A 14,146-nucleotide genomic window follows, 5' to 3' on the forward strand; every position below is an offset into this window, starting at 1 on the left:
CTGCAAGTTGTGTGGGGCATCCCCGGGGCGCAGCAAACCAACCCTCCCCTGCCGCGCGTCACCTCCAATTACACGCAGGCTAAATACAGGAGTTGACTCTGAAAGCAGAGAAACAAGGATACATAATTTCAAGCGATATATCCAGCCGCTGTCGGCGGGACACACAATATTCAATCCTGTTCTCCTTCTGTGGCAGCGGGTCCCGCCCTGGTGGTGGGTCAGCATCAGTTGTTCAGAGTATGTCCGCGGTCCGGGGAGTAATCTTCGGGCCTTTCAGCGACCCCGTCAGTGTGGAATCCGAGCTTATTGAATCCGATTCCGAACCCTCCTCCGGATGGGTTCTGAGTGTCTCAAAAGCATTTTGTGTCAGCAGGGGAGTTTCCTTCAGGACCCTGGCTCTCTCTTCCGCAGCCTGTTTCTCCGTAGGTTGACCCCCGGGTCGTCTTTTGGGGCGTTTCCGATTGGATGCTGTGGACCAGTTGTCGTTAATACCGGTTTCTTCTCGGGGTTGGGCAAACCCCTTGGCATGTAGCCATGTCCAAGCGTCTTCCGGAGATGTGAACACGTGGGTGCTTTCATCTGTTAGTACTCTTAATTTAGCGGGAAATAGCAGAGCATACTTTATGTCATGTTCACGGAGACGTTGCTTAATTTGAGCAAAGGAGTTGCGTTGTCTTTGCACTTCCTGAGTGAAGTCTGGGTAAGCGTGAACAGTTGAGTCCTCATATTGAAATGGACCTTTGCTGCGGAATTGATGCAGTATCGCATCACGGTCTCTAAAGTTCAGGAACCTGGCTATCAGCGGTCTTGGGGACTGGCCCAGTACTGGGGGGTGCCCGGGAGTCCTGTGTGCTCTTTCTACTGAGAAGAATTTCGACGGGGCTCCGTTCAGGACCTCTTTGGCTAACCACTGTTCCAGTTGAATCTCTGTGTTTTGTTCTATTGATTTTTCCGGGAGACCAAGAAACCGTATGTTGTTGCGGCGTGATCTTCCCTCCGCCTCTTCTGCTCTCCTCAGCAGTGTTTTTACCTCTAGGTCCAGGCGGAGAATTTGTTTTTGGTTGTCCGTTACTTTGGGGCACATGTCATTTAGCGTCTCTTCCGTTGACTTCACTTTTTCGGATAATTTGCGGTGGTCCGCTCTAAGAATATTTAGATCTTGCGATACCGTAACTATTCTATTTTCTAATGAAATTTTAGTGTCCATAATTGCTTGGAGTACTCTCTCGAATTGTGTAGAATGGGCCAAAAGTGTAGATTCCAGTGATTGTAAGGTAGGAGTAGGTTGTTGGTCCCCAAGCGCTGGTCCCTGCGTGCCCCGGTCCTGATTCCTCGCTGATTTTGATCTCCCGGCCATTTTGACTCGATTTATGGGTCTCTGTTTCTACTGCGCTTACATGAGCTCCTCGAGCCCCAGGTTGGACGGATATGGAGGGCTGTGTGTACTCACGGATCCCCACCGTCATGCGCTTTAAGTTTTTTGGATTACAAACTGCCTAATATTCCACGAAATGAGTTCCTGCTTGGTTGCCCGTTTCCAGGTCCCTCACCCGGCACCAGCGGGGGGGCGACGGATAGCAGGATGATCTCCGAAGTCAATCCAATATGCCCATCATGTCGGCTCCAACGATTCAGGGCCTGGGCGTGGGTCCCCCACCCTCACAAGGTCAATTGCCATATGCACTCACTTCCAATTGGGCTTCCATGCAGGGTTCTGCTCCTCTTACCGGGGGAATGGTGGAGTCATAATATACTTCGGGGGGGGCCCCACTCGTAGCCCGCAGACGTTCATGAATTGCAGGAGCCACTAGGAGTGTCCAGGGGGGCGTGTAGAGCAAACCGCCAGGGCTCCAGATGCGCACCGTGACTTTTAGTGCGCGACCCCCCTAAGTCGAAGGGGGGGGCACGCCTTGCAGCCGGAACGCAGGCCAAGGGGGGGGGGAACCGCCAAAGGTCCCCAATCACGGCTTCACTGCCCCTCCGCCCCTCCCCACCACGGCAGTGGAGAGGGTTGTTCAGCGGTAGGGGGGGGGGGGGGAGAGCCCCGAGGCAGGTCCGCTGCCCGTCCGCAGCGGGATCCCCCCACCGCCGCACCCCCACCTCACCTCAGGGGCTCCGGGACGGAGCTCCGAGCCTCGCACCGAGGCAAAATGGCGGCCGCAGTCCTGAGGCGATGTCGTCCCTCGGCGGCTCCTCCGTTCAGCCCCGTGAGTTTTACTGCACGACCCCCCTAAATCGAAGGGGGGGGGGCACGCCTTGCAGCCAGAACGCAGGCCAGGGGGGGGGGGGGAACCGCCCAAGGTCCCCAATCACGGCTTCACCGTCCCTCCGCCCCTCCCCACCACGGCAGTGGAGAGGGTTGTCCAGCGGTAGAGGGGGGGGGGGAGAGCCCCGAGGCAGGTCCGCTGCCCTCCCGCAACGGGATCCCCCCACCGCCGCACCCCCACCTCACCTCAGGGGCTCCGGGACGGAGCTCCGAGCCTCGCGCCGAGGCAAAATGGCGGCCGCAGTCCTGAGGCGATGTTGTCCCTCGGCGGCTCCTCCACTCAGCCGCCCCAGCGCCCCCGTGGCCGTCAGCAAGGGGAGAGAGGCTCCTAGAGCGGGTTACTCCTCTGTATGAGGATATTGGCGACCCCGGGGTGCCCCGCAATCGTTTTGGAGGCGAGCCCGAGACGGAGCGCTTTACGAAGCGTCCTTCCCGGTCGCCATCTTGGCTCCTCCATCATGAAATCAGAGCACATATCTGGATAAAAGGGCACAGGCCACAGGTCTAAGCTAAGTTAAAATATATGTGCCCAAGCTAAAATTAACCCACAATACCCTCCCCATTGTCCGCACAAGAGTGGAAGTTCAAGACCTAACTACAGTGATCTAAAACTAAAACACTAAAAGCATATTAAAATGTACAATGTTGATGTTGAAAGCAAGACAGGCCAACATCTGGACAGTTTAGTATTTGGCCACTAATCGAATTTTCAGATAGAATTATGATCCTGCAGGAAATCTCTGATGTCATCAATGGAGATGGAATCGATGAAGGACTCCAATTTGGCAGGCGATAAGTTGATCAGCGCATTAGCTGAAAGGTCCATGGGCCATGTGTGCAGATGCCTCAGCTGGATGACTAGCTGAGGGGGCCACATTCCTCACAGTGCCAGATGTAGAAGGAGCCAGGAAGCCCACAACTGGTGGCTTATAGGATGCATTGCATGTCAGCTGCAGTCTCAGTGGGCATGTCCATGAATGAACCCTCATCGAGAACATTAACAGATGATTGCCCAAAGAAGACAGGCTGCAAAGCAAGACACATCTTTGGTGCACACTTGGAGAACCACAAGCAATGGAAAATCAGCTGCACACAGGTCAGTATTGGTTGGAATAACAATGACCAATTCAGCTCGAGCTCCTTCACCAATGAGTCTGTGAAGTACTGCATGATGCGGTCATGACACAAGTGGGCTGGTGGGCGCTCCATCACTCCGCTTTGATGAGATGGAACAGCCATTACATATCAAAAATAGCAAAACCAAGAAACCGCCAATTAGTGCCAATATTATTTAGAACCCACCAAAGACGCTTGAGAAGAGTGAATGGATGGCTGAAGTTATAACTCCAGATACAGTCCGGAAGGTTCTGACAAATCCAGAACCAACAGCCTTAAAAAGTGCACAGTCCAACAGTATTAGATGTGTTAAAAATCCTGTTCACCAATTCTCCAAAGTGTTTGGGGAACTTGATATTTAATAAGAATTGCATCTGTGCTGATGACCCTACTAGTATGAGGTCATAGGTCTCTCTGGCTGATGTGAGAGCCACATGTTTTCAAACAATAGCACCTTCAGTCTTCTCAGCTTGTCAAAATGTACATTTGAAGTAGCAATGTGTGGCCACATTTCTGCTACTTTCATCTCTCGTGTGGGGGGAAATAACACATGGCCGCAGCAAGTTACAACTTGGGAATTCAAAATCACCTAGGCAACTCCAGGCGTCATCCAGCAACAGCCTTCATGACTCAGCATCACATAACTTCCATTCAAAAGTATCTGAAGTACTGGGAGAATCAAAGAAACAAGAGTGCCCTTCAGATAGCAAGACAATTTTGCTACTGCCACATTACCAAGTGCTGTGCAAGGACACCTGTTTACAAATCATAGGAGGACAAACAGTAATCTCATATTCGCTTCAGCTAAGAAATACCTCGGCTTCACCGTTGAAATTTTTTTTACCGAAAGGGACTCTCACACCTTGTGGATGTAGCTGTCCCCTAAACACAAAAATCTGCCAATTGCAAAATGTTTTAAACATTTAGGGCCTGATTAAAACTTTGGCTGAGGGGGTTAGTCCGTCCCAAAGGTGACGGATATCTCGCCCACCGTATTATGAGTTCCATAGGATATAATGGACTCTTAGTACGGCGGGCGAGATATCCTTCACATTTGGGACGGATTAACCCCCTCCGCCAAAGTTGTAATCAGGCCCTTAGTGAATTGAAATGTTAAAATGGGCAGAATAATCACCTCATGTGGTAACCATACTGCTGATGGAATTTCCACTACAATAAAAGGCAACTTCTCCAATTTTCAATATGAAGCATGATGTACCTGACTTCTTTTTTAGCTATTGCCTGCTGCAGCAAATAACTTGGTATAGTTAAAGTGCTGCCAGGGTATGCAGCCACTTCTAAGAACCAGCAACGTCCAACCCATACTCATAATGAACCTAAGCTGACTCTGTCCATGATGTCAAAGTGACATTATTTTGAATGATGTCTATTGCAGACAACACAATGTTATTTAGTGTGTAAATGTGGTTGGACAATGTGCACATACCATTAATGACAATGGGTGAAAACCTTTCCATGTTTTCTATATAAATCTGCCTTAAATGTGTGCAGCTTTCATTTCTGAAAGCTTCCATATCTCATATATAATGTTATGAGCATGGCTTTCTAGTACATAACAAGAAATCTTGTACGTCAACATCATCTGAAAGGAGGCTACATTTTCTGTGACAGTTGCTAAGGTGGACGAATGTAACCCCTGTTGGCACAGTTTACCCACACTATGTGTTGTATTAATACCTAAGAGTTGAGCTGTGACATAACGAGGGTCCAGGCGGCTTGCTCTGACACCTCATGTGGAAATGGCAAAATTTGCCTGACAACTATTTGTGTCCATTGGCCACAATAACCACCCACTGTGACATGAAAGTGAGGAATTAAAGGTACAATTTGTAACCCAACTAGTGAGCTGTTGTGGGGATTCTGGGAGCATTCAAGTCCTTTTTTTTTCGCTAACCCCATGCAAGTTGTTTGCTGAATGGTGTTATTAAAAATATAATTTATAAAGGAATGAGGCAGGGTTGAAATCCAGCTTCCCTACCATGTATTGGCCAATTTTGTGTTCCCCATATACTCTTTAAATCAATTGTGCTTTTCCAAAACTCACAGCTCTCAACGGCTAGCTGGGAAACAAAGGAATCAGAATAAATTAATTTTGTGCTGGTTAGCAATATCTTTCTCACTTTAGAGGGAGGTAATTTAAAATAAGATGACTCTGCATTCTTAGCATCATGCCCAGTAAAATATGCAAACCTATCTACATATGTTTTGGAACTCCCCACTGGTGAAGTCAGGTAATGCCCCCATTGTGTGTAAAAACTGATCTTGGGGTAATAGCTCAGCGCAGAAAGTAATGTTTATAATGATGGTAACAGAACATATTCCTATAATTTGCTGTGTTCATATATATATCTTCACTTTCAAATACAGTATAATACTCAAGCTCATAAAGAATTGAATCAACGCATTTAATATCCAAATCAACAGAAACAACCTCAGGTGTAATAGATCATTCACAGAAACTTTGAAGACATATGGAATTGGAATGACCTCAGTAGGTGCAAATGTATCATATGGTACTTTATCCCAACAATTCCATTGGGAATAGGAACAGCTGAATTGTTCACAAGGGATAAGTCTCTTTGATGGTAAGAAAGTTAAGGTGTTATAACCTCATCCACCAGTTCAACAGCAGAGCATTCAGAAAGATAGTGACCATTTATCAATAAAAAGAAAAAGATGACAAACCCAATCTAAAGCAGCAGGCAAGCAATGTCAGCAGTATCCATAGATAGTACCATGGACAAACCAAATAATTGTTTTTAAGCCAGTTGTAAAGCTTACATGTTCTTGAGACAGATGCAGTAGCAGATGTAGAGGAATCTGAAGAAAAGTTGTCAATGTTGACAAAATAACCAGAAGCAGTCTGTGCAAAAACAGAAGCCGGTGCAGAACTGATAGATGGACTTAATGGAGGTGGCTCATAATAAACAATGTCATCCGTTTGTGTTGAATTGGAATAGTAGAGATCTTTGTTTTGGATGTTCCTAGTCAGTGAAGTAGTGACAGGAAGTGACAAAAGTTAATTGTCTGCCCTCCTCAAGTTCATGGAGACAATTGGAGCATTAGTACTTGCATTAGTACTTGGAGAAGCTTTATTGAGTGCTTGCAGAGGTATACCCCATGGGGTAGTGAGAAAGCCAAGGGAACTGTGTAGAATTGGGCACATAGTGCATGTTGACTTGGTTAATTGAAACAAAGCAGTTTTATTTAGAACTAGGCAGCGGTGGTAGGATGGCAGTCCTGGTGCTTTGTATTCCCAGGACTGAAACCGGTGCTCTACATGATGGGCCAAACTCCTTTTTCACTGGAATGTTTTCCCGATACTAGACCCCCAACTTTAGGAATCCAGCGGGTAGATGTTTCTGGCAAATCCCTCATTCCCAAGGTGGCAACATTCGCAGATGAATTTTCATCACATAGTTGTTTTATTTCCTGTAAAACAGTGACATGATCATTTGTGTCAAACAGTGTTTCTGCTGCCACCACCCCAGGGCCATCGAGATCTGGGACATAGATAGGTATTCCAAATAAGACCCCATAAGGAGTACATCCTCTCAAGGACCTTCAGTGTGCATTATTCAGTGCTCCCTGAACCCCATATAGATGATGACGTCAGCGACAACCAGAACCTAGTACTCTCGCTGTCCTTGTGCTTTGTATTCCCAGGACTGAAACCGGTGCTCTACATGATGGGCCAAACTCCTTTTTCACTGGAATGTTTTCCCGATACTAGACCCCCAACTTTAGGAATCCAGCGGGTAGATGTTTCTGGCAAATCCCTCATTCCCAAGGTGGCAACATTCGCAGATGAATTTTCATCACATAGTTGTTTTATTTCCTGTAAAACAGTGACATGATCATTTGTGTCAAACAGTGTTTTTGCTGCCACCACCCCAGGGCCATCGAGATCTGGGACATAGATAGGTATTCTAAATAAGATCCCATAAGGAGTACATCCTCTCAAGGACCTTCAGTGTGCATTATTCAGTGCTCCCTGAACCCCATATAGATGATGACGTCAGCGACAACCAGAACCTAGTACTCTCGCTGTTAGGGATTGCATTATCTCACAGTTTTTCTGTTCCACACCCAAATTTCCCTCAGGATGGTAAGGAGACAAGAAATTGAGTTGAATACCCATCGTTGTCATGGTGTCCCTGAATGCCCTGAAGGCAAAGGCAGGAACCTGATCCAAGTGCAATGCTGTACCTGCAGCTGTCCCAATGATGACTTGCAAATCTTTAATATCAGTTTGAGCGTCAGCCAATCGTTGTGGCCATACCCATAGGAATCTAGAACATGAGTCAACAGTGACTAAGATGTATTTGTGTGCATCATCAGGTTGTAAGGGACCGCAGTGGTCCAGGTGCACACATTGTAGTGGTATGTTGGACTCTAAGAGGGGTGTCTGTGGTGGACCCTTTAATTTGTTGGCAGATGTCCCAACAAAGGACATACTGTTTGGTCTGTTTGTATAGACCTAGCCACCAATAGCATTTTTGTAATAGGGAGATGGTATCCGCCACACCAGCAAGGGCAGAAGCAACACCCTCATGTGCTGCCCTAATGAGATCTGATCTTGGTTGGGGATCACGTGGTCTCCCACCTCTGAGATAGTTGCAAATTCAATATTATGGGCACTAAGGTTGTAGGAATATTTTGCTGGGTATGCTTTTGGTAATGGCTTGCCGTCAGCTGAAGCTTTCACAACAGCCAATGTCTCATCATCCAATCTCGTATGAAAACGAGTAATTGCAGCAACAGAAGCAGAAGCCACTGAAGATTTGGCACGTTTATCAGCCAAAGTATTTCCTACAACATATAGATGTACATGTTGAAGGCCCAATGTATGAGCTACATGAGTTTTTGGTAGTCTGTCCTTAAGATCTGCTACCCACACCCACAAGTCATTGTGTTTGATGGTGTTCTCTTTTGAGTCTCTGAATCAGTTTAGGCACCAATTATGTCGGTAAATATTGTAGGACTGGCACAGTAGTACCAATCATACACAGTCAATGTAGACTGCTCAGGATATGTATGTTCCAGTGCCAAAATTAGAGCCTAAAGCTCTGCAAGTTATGCTGTGCAGTCCCCTAGGGGCTGCATGTAGGTGTGTTGAGGGTTGAATGCAACACCCCTCATTACCGCACTACCAGCTGCATAAGTAGCAGAGTATTGGTGTTTAGTACCTATAGCTGGTTGTGTTGAGTCATTGGTGTAAATGATCATATGTTATTGGTCAAGAGACAAGATGTTGGAGAGCACAGGGTACTCAAGTTCAAATTGAAGGAATTCTTAGGTCAGACGTTTGGGGTCGAACATATAATTGACATCAGTGGCAGAGAGGGAGGTTGGCCAGTGAATCCAACGTAGTTGCAATTCTTTGGTGACAGCCTCAAGGTCTGGTATTGGGGTAACAACAATGATGTGTTTCCCTTGGGCAAGTGGCCTCTTCTTAATGACAGCTATCTACACAGCAGTCAGTATTTTTTCTGTTGGTGCAAATCATTGTTGATATGGGCGCCATGTCACCGTCATTAAATGTGACATAGATGAGCCGGATGGCTCCAGGTGCTTGATGTTTAATTGGATATTGAGTTGGATCAGTGGAGCTGATTTAATTGGTATTACATGGTAGCGGGAACCTTTATCCCACCTTGTGTGACTGTGATACAGCACAGGAGCCTGTGTCAAAGCCCAATGGGCAGTGTATGCTTCCTTTACTACAACTGGAACTAGAACTGAGAACAAAGGCAAAATGATATCTTCCCCTTGTGGAAGCCTGCAGAAAAATGCAAGTGGCCAATCTTTTTCTTCCAATAAAATGTCATAATTGAGTGTTTATCTTCTCTAGTAGATAACTTTAATAGTGTGTTCTATGTCTCCCTCAATCTGGCTGTTTAATTTGTAAACTGAGTGGGGAGACACACCTGTCTGCTGTTTCAACTTCAAGGAAGTAGTTAGTCGGTGCCACATCCTGAGGATCTATAAGATTCTGGCAATATATTGCGATCTCTGCTGTGCTGTATAGCAGAGCCACTGCCCACATCCTGTTCTTCAACAATGTTCTCAATATGAGTGCCATCTTTGACTTTTTTCTTTTTAAATTTGGGCTTTTCTCTTCCTTTTTTTATCAAAGTTTCAGAAGTCCTTTTTCGGGTTCACATAGTCACTTCAGTGTTCTAACCGCTCTCCTCTGTCCCTTTACTTATTGGTGTGTCCTGGAAGGAACAAGATGGGCAATTGTCAGTATATTGATCTATCTGGAGATTTTAAAGTTTCCCTATGTCTAAGGTTGTATCTTTTCTCTGAGGTCTTCGGTTGCAGACATTCTCCTCTTTGGGTTCTTCAATCTTGATTTTATTTTTGACTATCCCAAAGTTTTTTTAGAGCTCTCTTGTGCTTGCTTAGTACTCTCTTTGGTGGAAGTACTCTGTAATTGAGTTGCTCTTGTTTCCAGATTATCCCGACCTATGCCAGTACAGGTTTCAGAAATAATCTTGATTACGTTCCTGATTCACTGAGGAACCTCAGTTGTTGATGAATCACTAATGCTGCTGCTTCCCCTTCAATATTACTTAAAATTATTGAGACTACTGGGTCAAAATTGTGCATCAGTTCCATCCCCAAGTCCAGGGCAGGACTTGTTTTAACACTTCCGGTAAATTCCCAAGTGTCGGAATACCATGCGTGGATGTATATATTGCGGCAAAGACTGTGCCCCAAGTAGAACAGTCCTCTACTGAGGGACCTAATCCAAAGGGCAAGCACATTGTGAGAATTCTACTTCACCTGGTTTGTTTTTGCACAACCCCGAACAGAATTTTCTCCTGCTAAGTTGGTGCTTTTCCCGTTATTGAATTGACAGTTTGTGGATTGATCCATGTAACAATTGGTTGATAGCTGGAGCAGCCCAAGTTTGGGCGGTGTTCAAGGTGTCCATTACAAATTATATTAAGTGTCTATTTATTGCTGCTAGCTCTTTATATAATGTGCATACCTCAGCTACTTGTATAGCTTGCACATTGAGTGTTGGTGTATATGTGGCCAATGTTGGTCAAGTTGGTTCATCATTTCTTAAAGGACCTAATGTAACAAGTTGTATTACATGTGGGGGGGCACCATTGGACCAATCTTGGTGTTCTTGGTAATTTGAAGGAACTTCTAAGGGATACTCTGTATTGTTGTGGTATGTTTGCTTTTATGTATGTGTGAAATGTATTTGAGTCTGCATTTATTGCTGGAAAGGTGACCCATGGGAAAAATATTGCTGTTCTGTATGCTTCGTGAGCTTCAACGATGAATGTGGCATCCCTTTGCTCATTGGTTAGTCCATTAGCTAAAAGAAACTGTGTGACAAGTTGTTTACAGTTTTATGGGATAGTTACTGGTTGTTCCATATCAAAGGATAGGGATCAGAGTTGGGAACACCAACGAGGGATCCTTCTAAGGTTCGAGCTTGAACAATCTACAGCCTAGACAGGTGTTCCTTATTCAGCTGAGACGGGCATTTCCCTAAAACTACGTGCATCTCCATATAATTGTACTTAGGGTACCTTTAACGTGTGTGAGACAGAGCTATTCAGGAGACCTGTATAATTAGTGCATTACCAAGATTAGTGGTACCATGTCATAGGACTCCTGTTATCAGAATGAGACTGCTGGACCACCAGTGGTGGGTGACTGAGTCGATCCTACACTGTTTGCCAGATTTCGACCTAGCCATTTTGGCGAGCTAGCAGCACCTTAGCCAAACATAGAAAGCAAAGGTGATTTGTGGCAGCCTGGTGACTGACACTCTATGTACCCTCAGGGAAGTCCTCATTGACAAATCTTACCCCTTTCTCACATTTGCAAAGGTGTCATACCCACATGTAGACAAAAGAAGAGATGCAGGATAGTTTTCAATGTATTAATTAAAAAGACTGCAATCTACAATGAAATAAATGAGCTGCAACTGTTAAGAAAATGAAACATAGTAAAATAAGAATTGTTACATCAGTGAAAAGAAAACAAACAACCCAAAAATATTGGCATAAATATATGCATAGGAATCCTACCTAACACCTAACTTCTAGTAAGACCATAGCGGTGATAGCCCAATCTGTCTGCACTTAGTCCTTGGAAGGAGCACCCACCTCCATTACCTGAGAACAGGATTCTTCCTGCCAGCTCCTTGGCTGGTTGTAGAGACAAGGAGGAGGTCAGCAGTGAAATGGCCTACAGCGTGGAGGGGTATCTGGCCAGAATGATCTCTCTAACCTTCTTTGGCCTGTGTGATGTTTTTTATAAGAAAACATGTTTACGTTCTGTGAACTAGGCATGATGTGAGCACATGCCTAATTGTCGGACTGTGTGCCCACTGTTGTGACAGCAGTACTATAGACACATTATCAAGTACTGTTCTTGTCCGCCTTGTGCAGAAGTACATGATGAAATGGTGTGCACAAAAATAATAACAACGCTTTTGCAGAATAACAGCTGATTGGGAAAATAAAACATCCCGCTGAAAAGCAGGCTGGACTATAATAAATAAAATTAATAAATGAAATCAGACCATATATCTGGATAAAAGTGCACAGGCTGCAGGCCTAAGCTAAGCCAAAATAAGTGTGCCCAAGCAAGGTGCTAAATGAACCCACAATAACTTAAGTATTAAGCTTGTAATCAGCTTGGACTGCCGGTGCTAGAAGGGATGGGTGGGACTCTTCACTCCAGGGTTCTTGAACCTCTAAGGGGAAATCAATCAATCATAGTATTTATAAAGCGCGCTATGTACCCGTCAGGGTTTCGAGGCGCTGAGGGGGGGGGGGGAGCGCTGCTGGTTTAGCGGTCGAAGAGCCAGGTCTTGAGGAGCCTTCTGAATGCGAGGAGGTCCTGGGTCTGGCGAAGAGATGTGGGGAGAGAGTTCCAGGTCTTGGCGGCGAGGAAGGAGAAGGATCTGCCGCCGGATGTCTTGCGCTGGATTCGGGGTACGATGGCGAGGGCGAGGTTGGCGGATCAGAGTTGACGTGTTGGAGTGTAGAAGTTGAGTCTGGTGTTGAGGTAGGAGGGTCCGGTGTTGTGAAGTGCCTTGTGAGCGTGGGTCAGGAGTTTGAAGGTGATCCTCTTGTCTACCGGGAGCCAGTGGAGTTCCTTTAGGTGAGGGGAGATGTGACTTCGGCGGGGTATGTTGAGGATCAGTCGGGCGGAGGCATTTTGGATACGTTGGAGGCGTTTGATGTCTTTGGTTGGGATGCCTGTGTAGGGTGCGTTGCCGTAGTCAAGTCTGCTGCTGACGAGGGCCTGGGTCACCGTCTTTCTGGTTTCTGTTGGAATCCACTTGAAGATTCTGCGGAGCATTCGAAGGGTGTTGAAACAGGAGGAGGAGACGGCGCTGACCTGTTTGGACATGGTGAGGGCAGAGTCCAGGATGAAGCCGAGGTTTCTTGCGTGGCTGGCAGGGGTGGGTGGGGGTCCGAGGACGGAGGGCCACCATGAGTCGTTCCAGGCCGAGGGAGTGCGTCCGAGGATGAGGACTTCCGTCTTGTCGGAGTTGAGTTTCAGGCGACTGTTGTTCATCCAATCGGCGATGGATTTTAGTCCCTCGTGGAGGTTTGTTTTGGCGGTGAGCGGGTCTTTGGTCAGGGAGAGGACGAGCTGGGTATCGTCGGCGTAGGAGATGATGCTGAGATGATGTTGGCGGGCCAGTTGAGCGAGGGGGGCCATGTAGACGTTGAACAACGTGGGGCAGAGGGAGGATCCTTGGGGGACGCCGCAGATGAGGTTGGTGGCTTTGGAGCGGAAAGGGGAGAGACGGACTCTCTGCGTTCTGTCGGAGAGGAAGGATGAGATCCAGTGGAGGGCTTTATCTTGGATGCCGGCTTCCTGGAGGCGGGTCAGTAGGGTGCGGTGGCAGACGGTGTCAAAAGCGGCTGATAGGTCGAGGAGGATGAGGGCTGAGGTTTCGCCGTTGTCCATTTGATGTCTGATGTCATCTGTGGCGGCGAGGAGGGCGGTCTCAGTGCTGTGGTTTCGTCTGAATCCGGATTGTGAGGGGTCCAGGATGGAATTGTCTTCGAGGAAGTGGGTGAGCTGAGTGTTGACGATCTTCTCGATGACTTTCGCTGGAAAAGGGAGGAGAGAGATCGGACGGAAGTTTTTGAGGTCGTTGGGGTCAGCCTTGGGTTTTTTGAGGAGGGGTTGGATTTCTGCGTGTTTCCAGCTGTCCGGGAAGGTGGCAGAAGTGAAGGAGAGGTTGATGATCTTGCGGAGTTCGGGGGCGATGGTGGCGTTGGCTGAGTTGAAAACATGATGGGGGCAGGGGTCCGTGGGGGAGCCTGAGTGGATGGTGTTCATGGTTGCTATGGTTTCTGCCTCGTCCACGTGGGTCCAGGCGGTGAGGCGGCAGTCGCAGGAGGAGACGTCGGGGTGGGGTCTGGCGGTGGACCGGTGATGAAGCTGTCGTGGATGGTGGTGATTTTCTGTTGGAAGAAGGTGGAGAGGTCGTCGCAGAGTTTCTGGGAGGGCGGGATGTCGCTGGAGTTGGCTTTCGGATTGGAGAGTTCCTTCACAATGCCGAAGAGTTCTTTGCAGTCGTGGGCGTTGTTGTTGATGCGTTCGGTGAAGTGGGCGCGCTTGGCGGTGCGGATCCGTTGGTGGTGTTCGCGGTTGGCGTTTTTGAGGGCGGCGAGGTTGTCGGGTGTGCGTTCTTGGATCCATTTCTTTTTGAGCTTCTGGCAGTTGCTTTTGGAGGTGGTGAGA

This window comes from Pleurodeles waltl, chromosome 1_2, assembly GCF_031143425.1.
Source record: "Pleurodeles waltl isolate 20211129_DDA chromosome 1_2, aPleWal1.hap1.20221129, whole genome shotgun sequence".
NCBI classification, from domain to species: domain Eukaryota; kingdom Metazoa; phylum Chordata; class Amphibia; order Caudata; family Salamandridae; genus Pleurodeles; species Pleurodeles waltl.